Source organism: Schistocerca americana, chromosome 1 (genome assembly GCF_021461395.2).
Source record: "Schistocerca americana isolate TAMUIC-IGC-003095 chromosome 1, iqSchAmer2.1, whole genome shotgun sequence".
NCBI lineage: Eukaryota > Metazoa > Arthropoda > Insecta > Orthoptera > Acrididae > Schistocerca > Schistocerca americana.
Window position 1 is genome coordinate 205,645,185 of NC_060119.1, and position 6,000 is coordinate 205,651,184.

Here is a 6,000-nt window from a genome sequence, read left to right on the forward strand (position 1 = left end):
GAGATTGTGGAGACCTGGTCTAGCAGGAAAAGTGATTCATCTGTCCAGGTGACACGTTTCCCTAGATCCACAGTCCAAACCCGCTGATCCCGTGCCCATTGCAGTCGTAAATGACGACGACGTTGGGTCAGCATATTAACGGGTACCGGTCGTTTCCTGCAGAGCCCAATGATCAACAATGTGCACATGTGCGCTCCGAAACACATGTGCGTGCACCATAATTGTGACATTCCGCTAGTGGGGCTAGACATTCTCACTTACAGAACAGAGAAACCTCCGAACCCCACGTTCTGTGATGATTCGTGGGCGTGCAACCATTCAGCACCTAATGGTGGTATCATTATCGTTCTACCACTATCCATAGATGCTCACGACTAGGCACGTGAACATTCGGCCAGCTTCACAGTTTTCGAGATACTCGTTCACAGGCTGCGGGTAATAATAACCTGCCTTTTGTCAAAGTCGGTTATGTCATTGGATTTCCCCATATCGTCCCTAGAATGATTCTCCATGCGTCTTTCATCCACTATGAACGCGTAGGGGTCGTTTCCTGCACAGCCCAGTGTCCAACAATGTGCGCTGAATGTGCGTTCCGAAACACATGTGCGTGCACCATAATTGTGACTTTCCGCTAGTGGGGCTAGATATCCTCACTTACAGAACAGAGAAACCTCCGAGCCCCACGTTTTGTGATGATTCGTGGGCGTGCAACCATTTAGCACCTAATGGTGGTATCATTGTCGTTCTACCACTATCCATAGATGCTCACGACTAGGCACGTGAACATTCGGCCAGCTTCACAGTTTTCGAGATACTCGTTCACAGGCTCCGGGTAATAATAACCTGCCCTGTGTCAAAGTCGCTTATGTCATTGGATTTCCCCATATCGTCCCCAGAATGATTCTCCATGCGTCTTTCATCCACTATGAACGCGTAGGGGTCGTTTCCAGCACAACCCAGTGTTCAACAATGTGCGCTGAATGTGCGCTCCGAAACACATGTGCGTGCACCATAATTGTGACTTTCCGCTAGTGGGGCTAGATATCCTGACTTACAGAACAGAGAAACCTCCGAACCCCACGTTCTGTGATGATTCGTGGACGTGCAACCATTTAGCACCTAGTGGTAGTATCATTGTCGTTCTACCACCATCCGTAGATGCTCACGACTGTAGCACGTGAACATTCGGCCAGCTTCACAGTTTTCGAGATACTCGTTCACAGGCTCCGGGTAATAATAACCTGGCCTGTGTCAAAGTCGCTTATGTCATTGGATTTCCCCATATCGTCCCCAGAATGATTCTCCATGCGTCTTTCATCCACTATGAACGCGTAGGGGTCGTTTCCTGCACAGCCCAGTGTTCAACAATGTGCGCTCCGAAACACATGTGCGTGCACCATAATTGTGACTTTCCGCTAGTGGGGCTAGATATCCTCACTTACAGAACAGAGAAACCTCCGAACCCCACGTTCTGTGATGATTCGTGGACGTGCAACCATTTAGCACCTAGTGGTAGTATCATTGTCGTTCTACCACCATCCGTAGATGCTCACGACTGTAGCACGTGAACATTCGGCCAGCTTCACAGTTTTCGAGATACTCGTTAGCAGGCTCCGGGTAATAGTAACCTGCCCAGTGTCAAAGTCGGTTATGTCATTGGATTTCCCCATATCGTCCCCAGAATGATTCTCCATGCGTCTTTCATCCACTATGAACGCGTAGGGGTCGTTTCCTGCACAGCCCAGTGTTCAACAATGTCCGCTGAATGTGCGCTCCGAAACACATGTGCGTGCACCATAATTGTGACTTTCCGCTAGTGGGGCTAGATATCCTCACTTACAGAACAGAGAAACCTCCGAGCCCCACGTTCTGTGATGATTCGTGGACGTGCAACCATTTAGCACCTAGTGGTGGTATCATTGTCGTTCTACCACTATCCATAGATGCTCACGACTAGGCATGGGAACATTCGGCCAGCTTCACAGTTTTCGAGATACTCGTTCACAGTCTGCGGGTAATAATAATCTGCCCTGTGTCAAAGTCGCTTATGTCATTGGATTTCCCCCTTATCGTCCCTAGAATGATTCTCCATGCGTCTTTCATCCACTTACATACTTACCTTACCTTAATGACGAACAAACACGAATCTGAGTACTTTGGTTTTTAATTTTTTACGCGAAAAGTAAAAGTTTTAATGGGAAACTAACTAACTGGAAGAATGTAGTTTTGCTTCATCTGCACACAAGATACGGGGGTAAGTCAATTATTATCCGCAAAGTAGTTATAAAATTTTATTGTAATCAAATACGAAACTGACAAGAATGTCATTTTTCGACATAGTATACCTGTGTTTCAACGCACTTGGTCCATCCTTGTACAAACTTCCTGATGCCCTCATAAAAGTAGGTTCTTGGTTCAGCTGCGAGCCAGGAATGCACCGCTTCTTTCACTGCTTCGTCCGAGGCAAATCGACGGCCCCTTAAAGCCTGTTTGAGAGGACCAAACAAGTGATAGAAGGGGCAAGATCGGGACTATATGGAGGATTAACCAGTACTTCAAATATGAGTTTCTGGAGCATTTCTGCAGTGTGGGCAGCAGAGTGCGGACGGGCATTGTCGTGCAACAACCCAACACCTTTTGACAGCAATCCTCGGCGTTTGCTTCGAATTGCAGGATTTAGCCTGGCGGTAAGCATCTCATTGTAACGTACACTGTTGTGCCCCTTTTCTCGTAATGTTCCAGTATTGGACCTTGTGCGTCCCAAAGAACCGTAAGCATCAGTTTTCCTGCGGACGGTTGGGTCTTGAACTTTTTCTTGCACGGCGAATTTGGATGTTTCCATTCCATACTCTGCCGTTTACCCTGTGGCTCGTAATGATGGATCCATGTTTCGTCACCAGTAATGATCCTGTCTAAGAAGCTGCTCCCTTCGCTACCACAGTGATCCAGATGTTTTTGCAGATGTCCAAGCGTGTTTATTTATGCAACTGTGTTAGTTGTTTTGGGACCCATCTTGCACAAACATTATGAAACCCAAGTCTGTTGTGGATGATCATTTGTGGCAGTAAACGGTCGTCCGGCTCCTTCATCGTGCGTAACACTTGTGCGACCATTTCGGAATTTTTTAACTCATTCGTAGACTCTCCGTTGTGGTAAAACACTGTTCCCGTACTATACCGAAAGTCTTCGATGAATTTCGGCCCCTGATACGCCTTCTGAACACGAAAAATGGATCACTGAACGTTGCTCTTCTTTGGTGCAAATAGACAGCGGAGCAGCCATGATTGCCAGCACGGCACCGATAACGAAACTAACCTAGCAGGTTGAAAATCGCAAACACATACCAACAAAAAAACAACGGATGCGTCATCAACGTAAAAGGACAGTACTACCAAAATAAACAAAAATATAACTAAATTACGGATAATAATTGACTTACCCTCGTAATTTCTTCAGAAGCACGATAGACGCCTCCATATTTGGCTCGCCGCACTTCATTCCGCATTTCTTTCTGCAGTTAGCCGCATGTCTACAGAATTATGCGTCTCGTCGCAGTACTACTTCGTTGCGGAAACACTTCTCTCGTGTGGCCCGAGTGTGATGACATTTATCCGGCCGTTGTGGCCGAACGGTTCTAGGCGTTTCAGTCCGGAACCGCGCTGCTCCTACGGTGGCAGGTTCGAATCCTGCATTGGGCATGGACGTGTATGATGTCCTTACGTTAGTTAGGTGTAAGTAGTTTTAAGTTCTAGGGGACTGATGACCTCAGATGTTAAGTCCCATAGCGCTCAGAGCCATTTTGTAATAGCATTTCAACGATGCGATCTAGCCGTTCTGAATCAACGGCGCACGCCGTACCTATAAACGACGTTCTGTGTTGCCAGGCCTAACCTTGCTCGTAGTGATACGCGGGCATAAGGATCACGCAGGTGCGACCGCATAAAAACGTGATTGCGAGAACTCTGCGACCTACAAACGTCCCAATAATTATATGCTGCTACACAGATACCGTTCGATGAGTTGCAAAGTTCCTAGATATTTCAATAAACAGACAAAACAATAAGCAACCGTGAAACAGGCTATCTCACTTGTTTCTTTCTTTTTAATTTCCTGCCTTTTTACTCTGGCTTATGTCCACTGAGACGTCATAGTGTTGGTCATATGGCACGGCCATACTGACGAATAAATTATAGCGATAAGAGCAAACTGGTTCGTAAATTACAGCGATAAAGTTCCTAAATATACAATCACAGCCCTCCTAACAGGATAATAAATTATAGAGGTAAGGGTAATAAATTGGATCCTAAGTAAACACCCTTCCTATCCAGCAGGATAGCCACCACACTAATTGGGTCATAAATCATAGCAGTAAGGATAATAAATTGAGTAATAAATATCAGCGATACGAAGCCTAAAACAACATCCACAGCCCGCCATAACTGCGGTGATAAATTTGATGCTAATAAATAGAGGGTGAGGTGAGGAGGGGGAGGAGGAGGAAGCGTCTAGATATTCAGCGTCAGCAACCCAACCAATATACTATCAGCGCACCATGTAAAAAAAAAAAAAAAAAAAAAAAAAAAAAAAAAAAAAAAAAAAAAAAAAAAAAGCTTACACCAATGCAAGGAAAAAATTTCTGATAAACATGGGCTCTACAATGCATGCCTTAACAGCTATGAGCACTTTTTCACCTCCGATACTTGAAACACATCTGTTCTACTGCAACGACATTACTTTGGGTATTTTGGGAGGAGGTAGTAACGACCATACCAAGAAAAAATATCCAGTAAACATGGCGTCTAAAATGCATACTTTAAGGGCTATGAGGACTTGTTCATTTTCGCTAATGTGAAACACGTCTCTTTTACTGAAAAAAAGTGCTCACAGCTCTTAAGATATGCATTTTACAACATATGTTTACTATTTTTCTTGTTTCCGTCCTTACTACCACCTCCCAAAATACGTAGAGCATAGTGCTCGGAGTATTTCATAGTATCGAAGACGCACAAGTGCTCTCAGCTCTTAAGGTATGTATTTCAGAGTCCATATTGACTGGACTTTTCTTCTTGGTTTGTTGTGAGGAACTTGTCCCTAAAGTTCGTCGGTGTTTTTATGAGACACACTGTATACGTAGGACAGTTGACCTACAAGGAGAGGACAGAGGGCGGGGGAGAGGAGAAAGTCATAAGTCATAATGGACCCTCCTGACGCAGACATAGATAGGATGAAAACTCTGCTCAATCTGGTATAGTCTCCACGTTTGAGGCACCCGAAGCCTCCGGTGGCTCGCTACAGAGTAATAATGTAATTGTGACCTATTTGGTTAGTTACCGCAATTACAAACATTCACGAGGTGGAAGCTTATCACACGGAATCATTCTAACATACACTGAAGAGCCAAAGTAACTGGCACACCTGCCTAATATCGTGTAGGGCCTCCACGAGCACGCAGAAGTGGTGCAACACGACGTGGCATGGATTCGACTAACGTCTGAAGTACTGCTGGAGGGAACTGACAGCATGAAACCTGCAGGGCTGTCCATAAATCCGTAAGGGTACGAGGAGGTGGGGATTTCTGAACAGCACGTTGCAAGGCATCCCAGATATGCTCAATAATGTACGTGTGTAGGGAGTCTGGTGGCCAGCGGAAGTGTTTAAACTCAGAAGAGTGTTCCTGGAGCCACTCTGTAGCAATTCTAGACGTGTGGGCTGTCGCATTGTCCTGTTGGAATTGCCCAAGTCTGTCGGAATGCACAATGGAGATAAACGGATGCAGATGATCGGAGAGGATGCTTACGTACTTGTCACCTGTCAGAATCGCATCTAGACGTATCAGGGGTCCTATATCACTCCAACTGCACGCGCCCCATACCATTACAGAGGCTCCACCAGCTTGAGCACTCTACTGCTGACATGCAGGGTCCATGGGTTCATGAGGTTATCTCCATACCCGTACACGTTCATCCGCTCGATACAATTTGAAACGAGACTCGTCCGACC